At 48.2% G+C, this 12066-nt stretch overlaps 1 long non-coding RNA gene across 2 annotated transcripts in view; it reads right to left on the bottom strand.

Annotated features, from left to right (window-relative positions):
• The window catches only part of LOC132206326 (uncharacterized), a 132708-nt gene extending 120885 nt beyond the window's left edge, over nt 1–11823 (bottom strand). For both annotated transcript variants that reach the window (XR_009442976.1, XR_009442977.1), the window contains exon 1: nt 11667–11823. This is a non-coding gene — a long non-coding RNA (uncharacterized LOC132206326). The remainder of the gene's footprint in view (nt 1–11666) is intronic.
• Nucleotides 11824–12066: the final 243 nt, after the last annotated feature.

Raw genomic sequence — 12066 nt, 5'->3', positions numbered from 1 at the left:
AGTTGAAGACATGGGCAGAAAAATGGCAGGTGTGGTTTAAATCCAAACAAATCTGAGGTGATGCATTTTGGACAGTCAAGTACAGGTGGAAATTATACAGTGAATGGCAGAACCCTCAGGAGTATTGATATGCAGAGGGATCTGGGTGTGCAGGTCCACAGATCACTGAAAGTGACAGTGCAGGTGGATAAGGTAGTAGAAAAGGCCTTTGGCATGCTTGCCTTCATTGGAAGGAGCATCGAGTATAAGGATAGACAAGTTATGCTACAGCTTTATAGAACTTTAGTTCGGCCACACTTGGAATACTGTGTACGGTTCTGGTGACCGCACTACCAGAAGGATGTGGATGCTTTGGAAGAGGGTACAGAAAACATTTACCTGCTTGGTACAGGGGTTTTTAGATACAAAGAAAGGTTGGATAGACTGCGTTTATTTTCACTGGAACATAGGAGGTTGAGGGGTGACCTGATAAAAGTTTAAAAGGTTGTGAATGGCATGGATAGAGTGGAAAGTGAGGTTTTTTCCCACTGTGGGGTGGGGATCAATTACAAGGGGACACAGGTTCAAGGTGCGAGGGGCAAGTTTAAGAGAGACCTGCGAGGCATGTTTGTCACTCAAAGGGTGGTGAGTGCCTGAGGAAATGGTGAAAGCAGACTCAATAGCAGCATTCAAGAAACACCTGGACACACTCATGAACAGGAAGGGAATGGAGGGAGATGGATCCTGTAAGTGAAGACAATTTTAGTATGGAAGGGCAAAATGAGTTGGCGCAGGCTTGGAGGGCCGAAGGGCCTGTTCCTGTGCTGGATAGTTCGATGTAAAAATATTCCTTATTAGTAACTCTGGAATCCCAAGGCAAAAGCAATAATCTGGCCCTCTCTCCCTCCCAGAGTCCCATCATCTGACAGACAGACAGCTTCGGTTGACTGTTTCACCTCAGGCGATTTTCTTAACACCTGAGTTCACCCAAGGGCACAGTGACCCTTCACAGTCTGCAACCTTTGACCACCCCCCCCCCCCCACCGCCGCCAACTTGGCATCAATCCTGGGGCTTCGTACTGAAGGGATGTGTTGCTTTGGGTAAAAGTATACTTCGAGGTATACATTACAGTGGGGGCTGGGTGGAGCGGGGGGGTGCAGAGTTCAATACTAGGCTAAGCAGCAGATGTTTTTGGAACTTTGTTTCCAAAGTTATAGACGGCACAACATCGGCTTTGGGAGGATGTTACTGTGATCGACGAGCAATAAATTAAAAATCAAACCAAATGGAATAATCTTTCAATTGAATTTGGTGTGTGTGTGTGTGTGTGTGTGTGTGTGTGTCTGTGTGTGTGTGTCTGTGTGTGTGTGTGTGTCTGTGTGTGGAATTCTAGCTCTTACTCCCCAGACATTTCCCTTTGTTTACAGTCAATTTAAACTGATGGGCTCCCTAATCCCATAGATTCACCAGAGCAGCTGTGTCCTGCGTTGGGAAATGGAGCTGGGGAAAGGTACACTGATGCTCAGGAATATCCCAAAGCACAGACTAATTCAAGCCGCCGTCTCAAGGGCGAAAAGAGAAGGGGAGAATAATCGGGAAGAAGCCGGGAATGGTGCTTCAGAACCCTTTTCCTCATCAGGCTCCGCTGTGAGGCTCGAAGGTATGGTGGTCTGTGGGTATGGTCAGTGAGCACCTGGGTTGGGGGAAGGCTCGGGGGGGGGGGGGGGGGGGGGGGTTGGTGTGGCTGTTGATGAAAAATGGTGAGCTGGGGAGGAAGGGATGGTTTGGCCACTGCTGAAATGCCCCTCTTTCAGGGACCCCTGGGCATTTGGAGGTTACACCGAATACAGGCTAACATCAGTGTACCCAGCAATCCAGCCTTCCTGCCCCAGTCAGAAGCAAAGGCAAAGAATTTTCATTTATATAGATATTAGGAGCAGGAACAGGCCATTCAGCTCTTTTGCTATTCAACCTGATCATGGCTGATCCCCCATCTCATTTCCTGCTTTCCCGTCATGCTCAGTAAAGCCAATACTTCTCTTGGATATATTCAGTGGCTTGCTTCCTACGGTATAGAATCCCACAGGCTCAACTACCTTTTAGTGGGTGGAATCTTTCCTCAGCATTGTCGGATGGACAATCCCACATCCTGAGGCTCACTCCTCTGGTTCTAGATTTCCCAACCGGCCGGGATTGGGGGAACATCCTCTCTGGATCTGGACCGTCGAGCCCCATTGGGATTTTGTACATTTTAAAAATCACTCTTCTGAACCAGAGAATGTACAATGCCTGTCATGACCTCACCCCAAAAAGGCTACACTGCCAACAAAATATTTTGGAAGTGTAGCCATGCAGTGTAAGAAGGAAAGAAACCAGACCAGGCAGTTTGTGTTCACCAGGTTCCCACACGCAGGACTATACCAGGCACCACACCCTCTTGCACCCAGAGATGCTGTCTGAATGATCGATACTAGCCTCAGGACATTTGGATGAGTAGATCAGGAGCGCTCTACCTAACAATGCCAGGTCATTTACCGTGCCCACCAGAGAGGGGGAGGCCAAACGTTCACCATCCAGGTAACAGAAGACCATCTCCGACAACGCAGCACTGCCTCGGTATTGCATTTCAGCCTAGCTTTCGTGCACCAGGATGTGGCAGACTTGAGCCCACCATGCTCAAAACAGGCGACAAATTGAGGGAAAGTAACGCAGGCTGGGCTGCTGTTTCTGTTCAATCATTTCACTCCTCCACACGAGCTAAGTTGGCACTGATGAGGATGTGGAATTACTCATTCAGCACAGTAGCTGTTATTGCCCATTAGTAAGCAGCACCCTGGAGCTGGGATGAAGGAATAATCAGTCTATATTGGCCTTCGTCAGGGATGTTAGGGTCAAACTTACATCTCAGGTCAATGGCCTGGCATCAGAACTCATTGATCTGAGATGTTAACTCTCAGTTCTCTCCACAAGATGCTGCCTGGCCTGCTGAGTTTTCTTCTGGTGCAAGGAACTGTTTTTATTCAGATTTCCAGCCTTTGAGTTTTCCTGTTGGAAAGTCAGGTTGCAGGGCCTCTGACAGTGAAAGCTCTGACTGTCAGCATTCAAACTGGGAGATCTCAGATACAGAAAACTGAAAGCAATCTATACCACATGGCACAAAACATTTGGAAAGTGAAGGAGGATACAAATGGGTTGAGAGATAATCTTGAAAATCGAATTTTAACAAAGAAGTCTGAAGCAGCCAGTATCCAGAGGATTGAAGAATCTCCCACTTCTTACTTACCCTGGCCCACGAGCCATTTAGGATGGGGTTGGGACCCTCTGGTTAAATCTTGTTGCCCTACATATGACTGACATAATGAGAGTAGAAATTGACAGGACTGGGATTCAGGAAGTAACAGCTGGTCTCGGATTGAAATGGAGGCAACGCGCATGGGTAGATTTCAGAACCCCACAAGAGATGTTTGTAGATAATAAAATGTGAGGCTGGATGAACACAGCAGGCCAAGCAGCATCTCAGGAGCACAAAAGCTGACGTTTCGGGCCTAGACCCTTCATCAGAGATGGGGATGGGGAGAGGGAACTGGAATAAATAGGGAGAGAGGGGGAGGCGGACCGAAGATGGAGAGTAAAGAAGATAGGTGGAGAGAGTATAGGTGGGGAGGTAGGGAGGGGATAGGTCAGTCCAGGGAAGACGGACAGGTCAAGGAGGCGGGATGAGGTTAGTAGGTAGATGGGGGTGCGGCTTGGGGTGGGAGGAAGGGATGGGTGAGAGGAAGAACTGGTTAGGGAGGCAGAGACAGGTTGGACTGGTTTTGGGATGCAGTGGGTGGGGGGGGGGGAGGAGAGCTGGGCTGGTTGTGTGGTGTGGTGGGGGGAGGGGACGAACTGGGCTGGTTTAGGGATGCAGTAGGGGAAGGGGAGATTTTGAAACTGGTGAAGTCCACATTGATACCATTAGGCTGCAGGGTTCCCAGGCGGAATAGGAGTTGCTGTTCCTGCAACCTTCGGGTGGCATCATTGTGGCAGTGCAGGAGGCCCATGATGGACATGTCATCTAGAGAATGGGAGGGGGAGTGGAAATGGTTTGCGACTGGGAGGTGCAGTTGTTTGTTGCGAACTGAGCGGAGGTGTTCTGCAAAGCGGTCTCCAAGCTTCCGCTTGGTTTCCCCAATGTAGAGGAAGCCACACCGGGTACAGTGGATGCAGTATACCACATTGGCAGATGTGCAGGTGAACCTCTGCTTAATGTGGACTCGCAAACCATTTCCACTCCCCCTCCCATTCTTTAGATGACATGTCCATCATGGGCCTCCTGCACTGCCACAATGGTGCCACCTGAAGGTTGCAGGAACAGCAACTCATATTCCGCCTGGGAACCCTGCAGCCTAATGGTATCAGTGTGGACTTCACCAGTTTCAAAATCTCCCCTTCCCCTACTGCATCCCTAAACCAGCCCAGTTCGTCCCCTCCCCCCACCGCACCACACAACCAGCCCAGCTCTTCCCCCCCGACCCACTGCATCCCAAAACCAGTCCAACCTGTCACTGCCTCCCTAACCGGTTCTTCCTCTCACCCATCCCTTCCTCCCACCCCAAGCCGCACCCCCATCTACCTACTAACCTCATCCCACCTCCATGACCTGTCCGTCTTCCCTGGACTGGCCTATCCCCTCCCTACCTCCCCACCTATACTCTCTCCACCTATCTTCTTTACTCTCCATCTTCGGTCCACCTCCCCCTCTCTCCCTATTTATTCCAGTTCCCTCTCCCCATCCCCCTCTCTGATGAAGGGTGTAGGCCCGAAACGTCAGCTTTTGTGCTCCTGAGATGCTGCTTGGCCTGCTGTGTTCATCCAGCCTCACATTTTATTATCTTGGAATTCTCCAGCATCTGCAGTTCCCATTATCTCTGAAGAGATGTTTGTAGGTGGGATATTCAAGGATATGAGGAATGAGCCTCACAAATAGAAGTCATTCCTTTCCAACTCATTCAGATATTTAATGTACCAACAAGATCTCTCCTGTCAATGCACCATGAAAATCTGCCGTTATCTCCACCTCCTTTACACTCCACTCCAACTCATGGGTTATAAGTGTTATTAAGATCAAGAACGACTACCCATCAACAACAAAACTGTCCAATTTGTAGTAGTGAATGTCCAGAGCAGTTTAAAGTAGTTGGAGATTCATTGCTGTAATTGCTCAGCAACTCAACTTTCATTGCAGTGTGGCCACCAGACCACTATAAGCCTTGTCGTCTTTTTAGATCTGGTAAATATGAATCTGTTCTCTGTCCCCAGCTGTAGTTCAGCAATAATTGCTGATAGGTTCATGTCTCACTTGACCCAAAGGTTGCCTGGTGTGTCAGTCCAGAACTGAGGGAGTTCAGCAACTGGTTCCAGATGACCTGCCAAACCAAGTGCCTGAACTTTAACTGTGGAAGGCCCCATGGCTGTGTTTCAGAGAAAAACCAGGGCAATTGTCCAGGGTGCCTTGGAGTCCATCCTTCAATCAACCACTACATCAGCCATTCAGGACCACGGTGCTGTATCTGGCCTATTGTACTGGGCAGATGATGGCTGCTACATTTCCTGGAACAGCAGTGACCCTCTTCAACATGTTTTAGTGGGTGTGAAGCACTTTGAGACACTGATAGGCACTATATAAATGCAAGGCTTCTTTTTATTCCAACTCAGGCATAATTTAATTGCTGGCATTGTTGCTAAATTGACCAACATTTGTTTTGTACATGTACCCAACTTATTCTAAAAGACATACACATGGACAACTCTTGATCGGTGGCCTAACTGAGTGTTGGATAGTGGAGGGTGGAGGGGAAATGGGGGAAGCAGGAGAAGTGGTGAGGGAGGTTTGAGAGAGAGAGGGCAGCGGGGAAGGAGAGTTGAGATAGAGACAGGGACGAGGAGAGTACAGGGAGGGAGGCAGGGATGATGGAGAGAAGGGGAAGAGGAGAAACAGAGTAGGAGGGAAGGGAAAAGGGAGGTGTAGAGGAAGGGAGGGAGGGAAAGAGGAGGAAGGGAGAGATAGAGAGAGGGAAGGGAGGGGAAAGGACAGATAGAGGGATGGAGGGAGGAAGAAGAGATATGGAGGAAGCAAGAAGAGATAGAGGGAGGGAGAAGTGAGAGGACAGATGAGCTGTGGGAGAGAGGAGAGACAGAGGGGGTTGAGACAGTAAAATTGGAGGTGGGAGAGATGAAGTGAAGGGCAGAGAGGAGAAATAGAGGGAAGGGGGGGGGAGAAGAGATAGTGGGTGGAGGGGAAGAGATGGTGACTGAGAGGGAGTAATAAAATTGGGCAGGAATGGCAGCCGGGGGGTCCGCTGTTAAATCCCTCTCCAACCAGCCTCCTGCTGGATCGACAGGTCAAGTTTGTGAACATTAAGATTGAGCTTGAATGTGATGCTTTACACAGCAGAAGATCCTACCAACTCTTGATGCTTTAACCGTGCCTAACAAAGGACTATTTGACCCAACCACTGAGTGATTCCTGAATCAGTGTTAATCACAGCAAGAATCAGTGGTGACCGAAGCAGGAGTTAATCTACGTTCATAACTCAGACTCGCAGAATATATTTTAGCAGCTGAGGCTATAGCTCAGAAACAGGACATATAACAATGGTGAGCTTCCTCAGTTACTGACAGGGTGTAAGAAGTTACTCAGTGTGAGAAAGGGCCGAGGAGAAACAGTGGAGAGAGATGCAGCCATTTACAGCAATAATTGATTAACCTCACATTCAAACATCTTACTCCATGGAAAAATTCATGATGCCTCACACAAGTTATTGTGACAGGAAGGTGTCTTTATTTTCCTACAATGGTGAGAATATTGCAGAGTTACTTCATTCCCTATAAAACACTAGGATATCTGGAAGGTGCTATATAAATGCACATCCTTTATTTTCAATTTCATTAAAATTGGACTTTTCCAATTCTGTGCATCAATTTGAAACAATGCATGATTCATAGAATATGTATGGTCTGTATTTAGTGCCGTGTCTGTGTTTTATGCTCAACATGTTTTTAACCTACAGTTCAGATTTAATCCAGTTTATAATAGCCCAAGTTGAACCCTGAATCTATTATCAAACCCATAGACCCGAGTAAAATCAACGGCTCAGAGCTGACTCTCACTAACCAGACGGATAGATATTGACACAGCTGTTAGCATTCACCTTGCAGAGAGAAAAAAAAAGACTATCACAGTTGTCTGAGCAAAGTGCTTTGTAAGTCATAGAATGCAAGTACTCCCAGCCTGGTTACACCTGCACCAACTCTTCAACTAGGGGGATCTGTTCTCAGTCCCTTTCCCTGTCTGTGTGTCATCAGTTTGGCTCTAAACAATTCCCTGTGGTATTTGGTGGAACATGAGATATCCCCAGTCTGGTCTGAACTCACTGATTTCAGCAGCAGGGACTGGGGGCTGTTGTTTGAAATCAGCCTGGGGCGCTACTTTTGATGGCAATACAGTAGGTTCTTGTGGAGTTTTTATGTGCATGTTTTATGTATGCCTGTCTGTGTGTGTTGTCCGTATGCCTGCCTGTCTGCCTGCATGTTGCCTGTATGCCTATCTGTCTGTGTGTGTGCGTTGTCTATAAGCCTGCCTGTGTGTGTTGTACATTTGCCTGCCTGTGTTGTCGGTATGCCTGCCTGTGTGCATGTGTTGTCTGTATGCCTGCCTGCGTGTGTGTGTGTTGTCTATAAGCCTGCCTCTGTGTGTGTTGGTGTGTTGTACATTTGCCTGTCTGTGTCTGTGTGTTGTAAGCATGCCTGTCTGCGTGCATGTGTTGTCTGTATGCCTGCCTGTGTGTGTGTATGTATGTGTGTTTGTGTGTTGTACATTTGCCTGTCTGTGTGTTGTAAGTATGCCTGTCTGTCTGTATGCCTGTCTGCGTGCATGTGTTGTCTGTATGCCTGCCTGTGTGTGTGTATGTATGTGTGTTTGTGTGTTGTACATTTGCCTGTCTGTGTGTGTATGTTTTTGATTTATTATTGTCGCATGTACCTGAGTACGGTGAAAAGTTTTTTTCTGCGTGCAGTACAGGCAGCTCATACCATGCTAAGTGCATTAGGGTAATGGATTAGAGCGAGAAGTACAATGCTATGACTGCGGAGAAGGTGCACAGATAACAAAATCAGTGTTAGATTTGAAATTAGAGAGGTCTATTCAGAAATCTAACAACAGCAGGGAAGAAGCTGTTCTTGAATCTGTTGGTGTATGTATTTAAGCTTTTGTAGTTTCTGCGTGATGGAAGAGGGTGGTAGATTATAAACAGAGTGGGAGGGGTGTTTGATTATGTTGGCTGCCTTTCTGAGGCAGTGGGAAGTATAAATAGAGTCAGTAGATGGACGGTTAGTTTGTGTGATGGACTAGGCTGTAGATCACAACTCTCCGTAGTTTTGTATAGTCCTGGGCAGAGCAGCTGTCGTACCAAGCTGTGATGCATCCGGATAGAATGCATTCTGTGGTGCATCTATAAGGGTCATGCGCCTGTCTGTGTGTTGTATGTCTGTCTGTGCACATGTGTGGATAAAGGCAAAACTAGGGTTCAGCTGTGCCATGGCATCCCTCCTGACCAATGTGAAGACCTACCCCCTTAATGAAACACCAGGCAAAGGTTCTGGGGAAACATTTGCATTAAATAGTTTTACAGATGCCGGTTTTAACAGCAAGACCTTTGGAATAAGTTCCTAAAAATACAAAAGATGCCAGAGAAGCTAACCTCAGTGTCCCACCCAAAACCTCAATCCACGTCACTGCAAACTGATCAGCTGGCCTGGTTACTGCTGTTTGTGGGAGCTTGCTGTGCTGAAGCTTTCCCATCATTACAGCACTTCAAACGTGCCTCACTGACGGAGAGGCGCTCCTGGGCATCTGGGAGCGGCGGAGGACGCTAGGTAAATACTTTAAGGTGTGGCTATTATCTCCAGAACTGAGACAACCGATCAGAAGGCAACATTTGAAGCTTTTCCCGTTTAATTCCCAAATTAAAAACGCGAGGCGGTCAGATTCTTTAAAGAAGCAAAAATGGTTAGAAATGTCTTTGCATTTTGACTGCGGCTTCTCTAGGCTGTTTCCCCACCCCAGTACAACAAGCCTATTACAGTTTATCGGGTGGGTGGGGGGGAAGGGGTTTAATCAAGTGACAGCCTTAACACCAGATGAATGGGCACATTCCCACCATTACCCCTTTAATGGTTCACTGTTTCCCCTGATTCGCCACCAGCTGGTGCTATTTGCACAGCCCCGTCAATTTCCAATTACACTTCATCTTCAAAGAATGCAAATCGAAATAAACCAGCGGGATGAAGGGGAACCCCTCATTTTCCACCCCCCCGAACTGGGTTTAATCAGCTTAAAACCATGTTGATGCTCACTCCAAGTTACAGCAACCTCATTTTGTCATTCAAGTTCACAGTCACAGATCACGGTCATGAGAAATATCAGCTCTCCTCCCCGTTTGAATCGCGGGGTTGGTAGACGATGGGGAATGGCGGGGGGGTGGGGGGTGGGAGGTGGTGCATGGGGTGGGGTGCAAATAAATCTGACACGATCTCACGTTAAAATCGCACACATACGCTTACCCTTCTTGAAGATGGGGATCTCTTGCCCAGTGGCTTTGCCAATTCAGAGAAGCACACGAGCCGGCGCTATCTCAGGCTTCACATTGAACCCGGCTCCTATGTCCTTTTCAGTGATATATTTAAAAAGCTGCAGGAGCAGCCCTTTGCCTTTCTTTGTGCAGTTTGCACGTCGGCCACTGAAGGTGGAGACCCACATGGAAACGGGCAGGGCCGGGCTCTCTCATTACACTGCACACACGCTTCACTGCCTTGTCTCGCTGAGGGAGGGTGCTGCGGCCAGGGGCAGACGGTCTCCCGGGTTTCACTGGGACTCAGAGGGCCATAGGCAGCTCCATTGTGCCCGTGACCTGTGGGTATGTGTGTGAGAGAGCTGTGTGGGTGTGTCTGTGTGAGCTGTGTGGGTGTGTGTGAGCTGTTTGAGAGTCTATGTGTCAGTCTGTGTGTGAGTGAGAGAGAGAGACTGAGTGAGTGAGTCTGTGTGTGTGTGAGTGCGTGTGTGTGAGCTGAGTCTGTGAGCCGTGTGTCTTTGTGTGCGCTTTCCTCGGGACCAGGGTGCTGCAGACTAGCTGACAGGACAAATACAGTCGTAGGAGACATATGGACAAAATGGTGCGGAGTTTTCGAATACCGAGGGACACACAGAGTGGGTACCCTCTTGGGGGATGGGGGGGGGGGGTTCGGATAACGGGACACAGTCTCCAACAGAAGGACATCTCGCTTGTTCTACTTAGGCCACCAAGATGCAGAACGAACAGAGATACGGGAGCAAGAGGGGGGGGGGGCAGAGGGAGAGATAGAGAAGTCGGGGGAGAGGTGGGAGTGGGAGAAATGGACGTGTTTAAATTTGGGAAGGAATGGCAGCCAGGCTGGGGGTGGGGGTGGGGGTGGGGGGGGGGGGGTTCTGCTGTTAAACCCCTCCCCAATCAGCCTCCTGCCTGATCGACAGGTCAAGTGTGAATATTAACATTGGGCTTGAATGTGATGCCTAACGCAGAAGATCCTACCAACTCCTAACGCTTTAATCATGCCTGACAAATGACAGTTTGGCTCAAACACTGAGTAATTCCTGAATCAGCGTTAATCACAGCGAGAATCAGTGGTGACCGAGACATGCGGTAATCTACTTTCATGACTCTGAGGCCATTCACAAGTAGCCTTTAGACTCAGACAATATCTTTGCAGCTGAAGGGTCCAGCTCAGAAGCAGGACATATAACAATGGTGAGCTTCCTCGGTTACTGAGAGGGTGTGAGTTACACTCAGAGAGTGGGATACAGACAGAGTTTAAAAATTAAACTGTGGCAGACATGGGCTGTACACACCGTGGCACATTTTCATTGAAGCCTCCCACTTAATCATAGAGTCACAGGCATAGAATCCAGTAGGGAGACATATTCATATGTTTTAAGGTTTGTACATATTCCTTTGTTAAGGCGAAGGGAGCTAGATTCACACACACACACAAAAACAGGATGGTCTAAATCTGTGGGAGTGCATACAGATTACCTGAGAAAGCTGCAGATAGCGAAATTGAAAGGAAGAGTAAACATCCTTTACTTCCCCCATAGATATAAATGAATCGCATTACTATTAGTAGTGCTATAGGACCTGATAATGCCCAGACTTCGCATTACCAAATACATTGACGTTACATACACATATACTTACAGCTGCCCTGACCCTCTGCTTCTAAAAACATAAAACACGGGCAAGAACAAAGTGACCACCCCCCCCCCGCTTATTTTCTGAGGGGGACATGAAGATTCGTGATTGAACTGAACTGGAGATAGTCTCAATTTCGCCCAGGGTTCAATGTCACTGGCAATCCGGATCAACTTCAAATATTTGCCAGGGAAAGGGGATCAAAGTTTGCAGATTTACAGTCAGGCCAGTTCATATTTCTTCCTGTGAGACCAAAATGTGAACGGTACAATTCGTGGCAGAGATTCAGGCTTGAACCTTGAAGAGAGGTAAAAGGTTTTGGGGGGTTGGGAGGGTAAAAGTCAGAGAGCCCTCCTTTACCTTGAAGAAGAAGGTAAATAATTCCAACAGAAAACGATTGCACACTGAGTTTTTCTACTTACAGGATGTGGAGGCTTTTCCTCGCCACCGATTCCTGTCTCTTCCTCTGGTCCCCTTGTCTTTTATTTAATTTCACTCAGGGGGAAGCTGGAGGTTTTATTTTCTCTCTCTGCTTTCAGAGGAAGCCAGGCTAGCTGTCAGACATCTGAAAATAGTTCGGCTGAGACTGGAACTCTCCCAGCTGAACCTGAAGCCCTGGGCTGCTTTATGCAGTGGCTGATGTGTGAGGAGGGGAAATAAGGGGCGGGAGGCTACAGGGACAAGAGCAGATTGGCTACAGCTACAGCGCAGGCACACAGTCGGGGGAGGGGGGGGGGGGGGGTGGGGGCAGTGGTAGGGAGAGGGGCCCGGGGAAGAGAACCGTTTGGCTTTATTTAGATGTTGTTAGATGCCACTATGTGC

The sequence above is a fragment of the Stegostoma tigrinum genome, chromosome 35, assembly GCF_030684315.1.
Source record: "Stegostoma tigrinum isolate sSteTig4 chromosome 35, sSteTig4.hap1, whole genome shotgun sequence".
Classification (NCBI taxonomy): Eukaryota; Metazoa; Chordata; class Chondrichthyes; order Orectolobiformes; family Stegostomatidae; genus Stegostoma; species Stegostoma tigrinum.
The sequence above is the reverse complement of the archived record's forward strand: the minus strand, read 5'-3'. Positions and strand labels throughout refer to the sequence as shown.